At 39.8% G+C, this 10,862-nt stretch overlaps 1 non-coding gene across 1 annotated transcript; it reads left to right on the top strand.

Moving 5' to 3' along the window:
• The first annotated feature begins 4,738 nt into the window (after nucleotides 1–4,738).
• LOC118349149 lies at nucleotides 4,739–4,846 on the top strand. The gene has a single exon (XR_004802139.1). It is a non-coding gene; the product is annotated as a small nucleolar RNA R71 (small nucleolar RNA).
• The last annotated feature ends 6,016 nt before the right edge of the window (nucleotides 4,847–10,862 follow it).

The following is a 10,862-nucleotide window of genomic DNA, read 5'->3' as shown; positions in this document are numbered from 1 at the left end:
GAACAGAACATGAACCACAACCTAGGAACAACATTATTAGTAGTAGTATGTAAAAGAAAAGACTTAAGTAACCAAAGGTGCAGTGGTGTTGAGAAAATGTAATGTGGGTTGTTCAGGTGAGAAAGATGAAAGAAAAGGTATAAGCCTTTGTCCATTCACTTTAAAAATGTTACCATTCTGAGGGTTAAGGAGTTCCACAGCCTCATGAGGAGATACATATTTTACTAAGTAAGGGCCATTCTATTGAGACTTTAATTTTCAAGGAAAAAGATGGAGCCTGGAATTATATAGCAGCACCTGCTGGTCTGGGTGGAAGGATTTCCTTTGAATGTGGCTATCATGGAAGTGCTTCATACGCTCCTTAGACAACTTAGAGTTGTCATATGCATCCCTTCTGATTTCGTCCAGTTCATTAAGCTACAATTTTCTTAATAAACTAGCTTGGTTAGTGTCACAATTGAATTGTAATCAATAAGCCCGATGTTCTATTTCTACAAGCAAGTGACATGCTTTGCCATACACCAATCGGTATGGGGACATTCCCATAATTGTTTTGTAGGTAGTTCTATATGCCCAAAGTGCATCAGATAACCTCACGGCCAATCTTTTCTATTGGGATTGACAGTTTTCTAAAGAATGTGTTTGGTTTCCCTATTTGCTAATTCTGCTTGCCCATTGGTTTGAGGATGATAAGGTGTGGAAATCTTGTGATGGATCCCATATTTTTTTCAAAAAATAATGAGAGGTTTATTTCAAAAATGGGTTCCATTGTCACTGATTATTGCTCTAGGCATACCAAACCGTGCACAAATATGTTCTTTAAGAAATTTTAAAACAATCTGATGGTCACGTGTTCTTGAAGGTATGGCTTCGACCCATTTGGAGACATAGTCAACGGCAAGCAAAATATGAAGGTATCCAAAAGACGAGGGAAATGGTCCCACAAAGTCTATACCCTAACAATAAAAAATCTCTAAAACTAGAATGGGTTGCAGTAGCATCATATTTCTTTTGGTAATGCCCCCCAGATTTTGCAAGGTTCACAAGACTTACAAAAATTGTAAGTGTCTTTGAACATGGTAGGCCAATAAAACCCACTTTGTAAGATTTTTACCATAGTTTTATGAGCAGAAAAGTGCCCACCACAAGCTTCAGAATGGCAAAAAGTAAGAATGACAGAAAACTCATCATTAGGAACACATTTCCTAATTATTTGGTCAGATGAGTACTTGAAAAGATATGGGTCATCGTAAAAGAAAAACTTAGCTTCAACTTTCATTCTTCTAATGTCCTGTGCTGTCCAATGGGCTGGAGTTTGTCCTGTCACTAGAAAGTTCACCAAGTCAGCATACCATGGTAATATTTGAACTAAAAGTAATAGCTCATCAGGAAAAGATTCAGAGGTTGGAGGAGTTTGGTCTATTGAGTTCAGAGTGAGGCGAGACAGATGGTCTGCTACAACATTTTCTACCCCCTTCTTGTCTCTTAATGTGATGTTGAACTCTTATAATAAGAGGATCCACCTAATGAGTCTAGGCTTTGCATCCTTCTTGGTCAACAGAAACTTAAGTGCAGCATGGTCAGTGAAGATAATGAAAGGAGAACCAAGCAAGTAAACCCTAAATTTTTCTAATGCAAATACTATAGCTAGCAGTTCTTTTTCTGTAGTAGAATAATTCTTTTGATCAATGTTTAAGGTTTTGCTGGCATAGTAAATAACAAAATGTAATTTCTTTTCTCTTTGGCCAAGTGCAGCCCCAACAGCAAAATCACTGGCATCACACATTATTTCAAAGGGTAATGTCCAATCAGGAAGTTAGATTATGGGGGCAGTAGTGACAAGTTTTTAACTGGGTAAAAGCACTTTGACACTCCTCAGTCCATGTGAAGTTAACATCATGCATCAATAAATGGCATAAAGGTTTAGAGATTACACTAAAATTTCTAATGAATCTCCTATAGAAACCAGAATGCCCTAAAAAAGATATGATATCTTTTACTTTTTTGGGCACAGGCAGGTTTGAAATCAGTTCCACTTTAGATTTGTCGACTTCAATACCACTTTCTGACACAATGTGTCTAAGGACTATTCCATGTTGTATCATGAAATGACACTTTTCCTAGTTTAGCAAAAGTTGTTTCTCCTCACACCTGGCCAAAACAATTTGTAAGTTATTTAAGCATGAATTAAAGGTTTTCCCAAATACTAAAGAATCATCCATGAAAACTTCAACTATGTCATCAATTAAGTCACTTAAAAATGCTCAACATACACTTCTGGAAAGTGGCAGGGGCATTACAAACGCCGAAATGCATTCTTTTAAAGGTAAACGTTCCAAAGGGACAAGTAAAAGTGGATTTTTCTTGTCCTCAAGGGTAGTTTCGATTTGATAATATCTAGAATAGCCATCTAAAAAATAGTAAAAATCATGCCAAGCCACGTTTTCTAATATCTGGTCTAGGAAAGGTAGAGGAAATGGTCTTTTCTAGAAGCTGCATTCAGCTTCCTATAATCTATGCACATTCTCCAACCAGTTGTTGCTTTGGTAGGTATTAATTCCCCTTTGACTACAGTGATACCAAACTTCTTTGGTACCACTTGAATGGGGCTGACCCATTCGCTGTCTGTAATGGGGTAAATAATACATATATCTAGCAATTTCAGGACTTCCTTTTTTCCCACTTCCTTTAGTGTAGGATTTAATCTTCTTTGCATTTCCCTAGAAGGTTGAGCCCCTTCCATGAGAGCAAGTCAGGGGATTTATACCTTTCATGTCAACTATGGTCCATCCAATGGCAGACTTGTGTTGCCTTAGGACCTCAAGCAGCTTACCTTCTTGCTCAGTAGTGAGCTGGGATGAAATTATGACTGGGAAAGTTTCTTCAAGACCCAAATACACAAACTTTAGCTTCACTAGTAATGTTTTTAATTCCAATATTGGAATTTCTTCACTTGAGGGTCTGGTTGACTTTGAAATGGGGGGCAGAGGTTCAAATTTAGGCCTCCACTGGATGTCACTTGGGCTCCCTACAACAAACACAACAGGGATGTCATTATCCTCACTTTCTAAAAAAAATTTGAAAGAATCATTTTCAAACAGAAAATCTTCAAAATAACTGCTTCCAAAGCATTGACTTCTTGCATCTCCTCCAATTCTTGAGGTTGCCTACACAAATTAAAAATGTTTAATTCCAAAGTCAAGTTGCCAAAACTCAGCTTTAAAACCGCACTCTTACAATTGATAATGACATTAGAGGTGGCTAAAAAGGGTCTTCCCAAGATCACTGGTGCAGAAGAGACATTAGTCTGGGTAGTCAATTTCATATCCAATACCACAAAGTCGACTGGATAGTAAAATCTGTCTACTTGTACTAATACATCTTCTACAACTCCCCTAGGAATTTTTATGGACCTATCAGCCAATTGCAGAATTATGGAGGTAGGTTTTAATTCACCCAACCCTAGCTGCTCATACACACTGAAGGGTAACAGATTTACCCCTAAACCTAAATCTAACAAAGCCTGGCCAATCTTTGAGTTTCCTATGGTGCAAGAAATGGATGGTGAGCCAAGGTCTTTGTATTTAGGGGGTGTATGGTTTTGAATGATGGCACTAACTTGTTCAGTGAGATTTGTTTGATTGCATCTAAAAGAGGGATGTTGATTCTGACTTGTTTGAAAATTTCAAGAATTTTAGAGTTTTGTTTCCCTTTATGCAAAGTCATCAATGTTTGAGGGAATGGAGCAGGAATAGTACAAGTAGGAGTTTTAGAGTTTCTAGCACTTACCTCACCATCCAGTTGTGAATCAATTTTCTTACTTGAGTCACTAGTGCTAACCTCAGGTTTGTCCAAGATCTTACCATTCCTCAGGGTTGTGATGGCTTTAAAAACCTTCACATTAGCTCCTTCCATGATGCCTTGGGGCTGCTGTCCTTGAGGGGTTAGGTTGAGGTTGGGCTGGAAATTTTCCTTTTTCTTGGGCACTCAAAGAGGTGGTTATTTTAATGAGTGAACCTCTTATGTCATTTATGGCTTGAGAATTTTGGTTGTTAATGGTGGCTTGCCCTTGCATGAACTGTTGGAGGTTAACAGTGAGCTGCTATATAGATTCCTCCAAGTTCTTTTTCTGACTGAAATGGGGTTGATTTGGGTATTGTGACGATCCTTGGGGTGGTGCTGTGTAAGGAATGTGAGGGCTTGTGGATGAAGAGGTTTGTTGGCCATTCCTCCAACTAAAATTGGGATGGTTTTTCGAACCTGCATTGTATGTGTTAGAATAAGGCCTTGAAAAATTATTAGAAATCATGTTCACAACACTAGATTGATCTTGTAATACCTCCTTAAAAGTAGGTATGGTGGGGCATGCATTGGTATTATGCCCCTGTTCATCATAGATTCCACACTTATCAGAAGTATGGGGTACAATTTGCATTTCATTAACCTTTTGCAGTTCAATAGTCTCTAACTTTTTTTAGATTAAAGCTATCCCAGCATGCAAATCATCAACTTTCTTAAGGTTGTATTTCCCACCCCCGCTAGGCTCCTCACATTCTCAGACCTATCCCCAAAATCAGAGACATCCCATGACTGGGCATTCTCAGCTAAGTAGTCAAAGTATTTGAAAGCTTCTTTTGGTTCTTTGTTGAAGAACTCACCATTACACATAATCTCAACAAATTGCCTCATTTTGGGTTACAACCCTTCATAGAAAAAACTAATAACACTCCAATGTTCATACCCATGATGAGGACAAGCATTCAATAAGTCTTTAAACCTTTCCCAACATTGATAAAAGGTTTCACTATCTTTGTGCCCAAAATTCATGATCTGCCTTTTTAGGGCATTAGTTCTATGCATGGGAAAGGTTTTTTTAAGGAACTCCGTCTCCATTTCCTGCCAAGTTCCTATGGATCTAGGTATTAAAAAGTTCAACCAAGTTTTAGCTTTAACTTTAAGAGAGAAGGGAAACAGTTTTAACCTTATTACCTCCTCTATACACGTCATATCCATAAATGTTGAACACACCTCCTCAAACTCCTTAATGTGCAAATAGGGGTTTTTAGACTCCATTCCTTGCAAATGGGGGGATCAGGGGTATCATCCCAGGCTTAAAATTGAAGTTATTTGCATTTAAAGGTTGAATAATGCATGAGGGAGGCCTAGTCCTAATAGGTTGCAGGTACTCTCTCAGTGTCCTATTTTGATTGAAAACTTCATGATGCTCGTTATCCTCCATATTACTCAAATTTTCAGATGATGACTCAAAGGAAAGATGCAGTTTCAGTGGATACAATTGATTTAGTCCTAATTAATCTTGATGGTTGATCTCTAGCCAGAACAGACATGCATGCTTAGAGAACAAACATACCAGCTAGAAGGAAAAAAAAATGCACTCCCACAATTAGTCAGAAGGAGGGGCTTGTTACCTCATCTGTGAAGAGGTTCATAGATTCATTTATTTTCCTCTCTCTCTCTCTTTTTTTTTTTTTTTGCAAGGAAAAGATTATGCTTCACCAATTGTCCCTGGCAGTGAATCAGGAGTGAAAATATAGAGACAGAGTCTTGCTAAATACCACAGCAACCAACAATACTCGGAAGGAAGAAGAAAAACTCATTCCCTACAACCCTAGTAGCAGAGATTAGCCAAGAATCATCTTGAAAAAGATGATTTCGAGGCTTTACAGAAACCCTAACAGAGCAACCCTTGTAATAGAAAGCAAAAATAAAATGGAAAAACACCACAAAAGCAACCAAAACAAAACCTCCCGAATCCTTGCTCCTCGTCCCCTTTTATCACTTTCCTTCACCATTTCTCCTTCTCTCTCTTCTAACCGTCGCCTACACTTTGTCTCCATTCTACCCTTTGGAAGAGCTCAGCTTCTTTAGAAAAAAGATATGTAAAGGGTGAGTGGCTGAGAAGCTTAATGCTTCGATGGACTTGCGCTCAAAGGATGAGTGGGCCTCAGGCTTTTGGGCCTTCAATACCTTCATAGTTTAAACTATCATTAGCCTATGACAAAGAATAAGCAAGTATTTGAGAAAGATAACTCATAAACTTCACAGCCCTTTAGACAAGGCCCATTTTATAAAAGTGTAACATTTAATCATATTTGTATGGCCAATCAACCTCAACTACCTTACTTTAAACAGATATTTTAACAAAATATCCTGACAATCAGATTAGTTGAGGCAAAATGTGTGAGACCAAACAGGCTAGGGGAATGTGTGAGACCTTACTTTGCTCCACCAAGTTTTTAAAGCTAAGTACTTTCCAAGAGTCCAGTTCTTGGATGCCATGTTGGGCTACAATCCCTCTTTTGTGTGGAAAGGAATATGGGAAGTCAAAAAGTTTCTAGCACTGGGGTGTAGATGAAGGGTAAGTGAGGGTAAGTCTATTAATAAATGGAGGGATCATTAGATTCCTGGTTATGTTAATCTAGCCAACAACATGAGAAAAGAGGAAATCATAGACAATAATGCAACTGTGAACAGTCTAATTCATCATCATACCAAGTGGTGGAATGTGGAGAAGGTGAGATCAATGTTACCTACAGATGCTGCTAATGAGGTGCTGAACCTAATTCTCAGCCCTGGTACATCAGTTGATAAGTTAATTTTGGCCCCTACAAATAATGGACGTTTTAGTGTGAAGAGTGCATATAGATTATTCAGAGCATCAAAGAAGAATGGGATGGAAGGTGAGTGCTCAAAGACTATGTCCCTACAGAAGTTATGGAAAAGTATATGGTCTATGCAGCTCCCTTCTAAGATCAAGATATTTGCTTGAAAAGCTTGTAAAGAGAGTTTGCCTATCAAACATAATATGAGAAAGAGGCAGGTTTTGAATGAGGAGATGTGCCAATTTTGTGGTTCTGAGATTGAGGACATGGCACTTGCACTTTGCTACTGCCCTACTATACAAGAGTGCTGGGATAAACACTTGCCTATTGCTAGAGTAGAACATTCTTATAGAAATTACAGTGATATTGCAAACTAAATGGGATGGGGGAGGAAGGATAATCTTGAACTTTTCTTTATGATGTTTTGGAGCTGTTGGTACAGAAGAAATATAATGACTTTCGAGAATAAGTGCTTACATCCTGTACAAGCTATTAGGCATTCTCTGGCAGTGCAGAAGGTGTTTAAAGAATTCAAAGGGAAACCTTTAAAAGCAATGAGACACCATTGCATATGGGAATATCCACCTCCAGGGATGTTTAAATTAAATGTTGATGGAGCCATGTTTCAAACACATCACAGTGCTGGTATTGGAGCAATTCGTATGGATTGTAAGGGTGAGGTACTTATGACAGCTATCAAGAGAGAGTTGGATGTTAGTGATGCAGCAGGAATTGAGATGCGGGCGATACTTAGGAGCCTTCAGCTTAGTGTTCACTTGGGAATCAACAACCTCATAATTGAAAATGACTCTTTGATCGTGGTAAAGGAGATGCAAATGCCTAAGCCATCCATGTCTATGTTAGGCAATTTCATAAAGGACGCAAAGGAGTTGATGGCAAGGTTCAACAGCTATAAAGTTTCATATGTAGGAAGAATGTGTAATGAAGCTGCGCATAGGCTTGCAAGACTTGCTTGGAATGTTAATGACATTAGCTTGCGGTGGGGATCTTTCCCCAATGTAATTTCTCAAGTCCTTCAGACTGTAAGATAGTTGTAAGGTTGATGTTTGTTAATGAAGTTTGTTTTTTGTGGAAAAAAAAAAAAGCTATCACATAAATAATACTAAAAACAAGAAATTCCAATGCAAGTCTTTCAGAACCATGAGCCATTATAATTTATGGAAAATGGCAATTATGCTTGTTTGGAACAACCTCAGACAAGGAATTCCCATTTTACGCAATGGATCACAAGGCAAACACATCTTGATAATATTCCAACCAATACAAAGAAAGTCGAAGGGATTTCTTAGCATCCAGCTAAAATGCAATCACATTGAATCATAATGCATGAGATGCAGAATGCCCTAAATCTGTAATGCTTTGAAGAATTTGACCATTATCTCTATTCCCAATCAGATCTATTAAATATTTCCAAACAACCAATGAGAATGCTTCAACTAAATCACCAATTTGAACACATTGTGTTAATAACTAATGGTTGTAATGGCTACACACATTTGAGATGTGTTTTTTTCTTGATTATGGTTCAATGCCTTTCATATGGAAACTGAAATCAGAACGACACAAATCATAAAACACCCAAAAATCACAGCCACACCGTAAAACACAAAAATCTATAAACACCCATCGCTGACAAACAAAACCCAACACTCATAAGAGAGAGTAGCGAGAGAGAGAGAGAGATGACCATACTCATAGTAGCGAGATTTGAGAAAGACAAAGAGGGCAAACTATCAAGAAAGAGAGAGAGATAGGGAAACTGATGTGGATACGTAACGGGCCTCGACCTCTAACGACTGTAACGGATCGATAGCAACGATAGGTATCGTTCTTACCAGGGTTTCAAGAATTATAAATAGAGAGACTTGAGAGAGAAGGGAAAGTGAGATCAATCGAGAGAGAGGGAAACTGAGCTTGGGACCAAAATGACGTGGAGGGGGGGGGGGGTAATCAGCAATACAAATTGACATCGTTTCGCTTAACCAAAACGACGTTGCTCTGTGACAAAAATGACATTTAAAAAAAAAAAGCCCAGTTACAGATAATTAACTCACATAACCGGTATCCATAATCGGATCCAGATTCAACTTACCCGCTCGGTCCAATCCAGATGGAAACCATCCAAATTCATCCTAATTTCCAAGTTCCAGGCTGGACCGAAAAAAATCTGATTCGGATGGACACCCGTAGAGTTCATTGGCCACAATGCTTAGCTCGGCCATAATGCTTTACTCGGCCACTGACTGCTCACACCATGGAAACCTTAGCGCGGCCCCAAGTTGCTCAGCCACAAATGAGTTCATATGCCAATGAGGATGGCTCACCACCTTTGCCCGTCATGGTCAACTTACTCAGCCAAAGTGCCGCAAAACTTGATCGACATCCATGGCCCAAGGACCCACAAGTCCACCCTCAAAGATAAAGCTTGTTGTCTGTATCCAAGAAATTAAAAGTTATGTGAACAGTGAATTTTGCTCAATGATATAGCTTGATACTAAAAATAGCAACAATCGACAATCGAAAATCTCAGTCAAGAAAAATAAAAAACAACGGCTAATTTGCCCTGGTTTGTCTCTCTCAAAATTTGCTATGTGAATTTCATTTTTACTAACAAAATCGGTTCCTATGGCGCAAAACACTGGCTGCCTTGCCCTCCAGTGTACCGTTTGGACATCTTAATCTATCTTCATCATAACAGACTACTCGATATCGCAAGCACCCCAAACCTTAATCATTGCCAAAGCATGGCTGCCCACAAATCCTGCCTACGCACCTCAAGCCTCCACCACACGCTAGTGGACTGGTTCAGGTTTGGAAATCTCAAACTTATAATTCAGATTATCTACACTTACTTATTTGGTTTTTGTGGAAACCCCCTAGTGTGGTCATGCCACATCTCTCACCTAGCGACAGAGTCGAGCATCTCCTTAAATGAAAGCCGAGCCACTGGACTTGCCACAAACAATGAGCGGTGACAATCCCTTGACTGAACATCGGTCACACAAAAAAAAACCGAGTCACTAGACTTGTCACGAACAATAAATGGGTTTGTCTATTGACTACACGACCCCTCCCACAAAGAAATGTTGAGTCATTGGACTCAATGCGGACAACAGGCGAGTAAGTCTCTTGACTGCACGACAATGGGAAGGTAAGTCTCTTAACTAGACAGCCACGAGAGTAAAATACAACCGAGTCACCAGGCGAGCCGCAAACAATGGACGAGTAAGTCTCTTGACTACACAACCTTCACACAAACAAAAGCTAAGTCACTAGATTCGCTGTGAACCATAGTTAGTGATAGTCCCTTGACAGTCCAGCCCTCACTCAATCAAAACACGAGTTATGGGACATGCCACGAATAATGGGCGATGACAGTCCCTTGACTGCCTAATCCTCACATAAACAAAAGTCACATGCCCATGCACGAGCACTTGGACAACAACACCAACACAACATCTTCTCTAGCAAATGTTGAGTGTTTACACTAGTGCTACAAATGCTGCCAACGGATTACCTCTGGGAACAAGCCTCCAAGCTCTACCATCGCCTTGCATGGGCTCGACCACTGCGTGAGATGGACCTAGGGGGTTGACGGACTTCCTCACCACTTAGCGTGAGTTATTACAAGCAAACTCTATGATCAATACCAAAATGGAAGTACCAACAACTATTCAAATCAAGGGGCAAAAATTTGCTAACCACATCAAAAATAAAAATGATCGGAAGAATATCCATTATTTTCCAGCGATAAATAGTTTCATGCAACCTACCAGGCAAACATCCTTACAAACAAACTCCAAGCCAGTTCTCTTAACTCGCGGCGGACAACACCGATGACAATCCCTTGACTGCTTCGACCCTTGCCCACAAGTTCAGCAGAGCCGAGTTACTAGACTCCATCAAACAGGCGATGATAGCCCCTTGACCACTCAACCCCCACGCAAATGAAAAGTTAGAGCTCCGCACTTCCACCTAGAGCACTCAAGTTCATCTCCCGCCTATCACTCCAAGGTGAGCTCCGAGGTTGCACCTAACATGCTTGGGTACCGTGCTCGTACCTAATGCGATTGAGTACATCTCCTGCCCATCTCCCAAGCTGAGCTTTGTGCTTGCACATAGCGTGGTCGAGTACATCTCCCGCATAGTTCTCCAAGGAAAGCTTCACGCATGGAAATCTAAATCGCTTAACACAATCCAAGGAAAGCCTTTGAGCTG

Source organism: Juglans regia, chromosome 7, assembly GCF_001411555.2.
Source record: "Juglans regia cultivar Chandler chromosome 7, Walnut 2.0, whole genome shotgun sequence".
NCBI classification, from domain to species: Eukaryota; Viridiplantae; Streptophyta; class Magnoliopsida; order Fagales; family Juglandaceae; genus Juglans; species Juglans regia.
The sequence above is the reverse complement of the archived record's forward strand: the minus strand, read 5'-3'. Positions and strand labels throughout refer to the sequence as shown.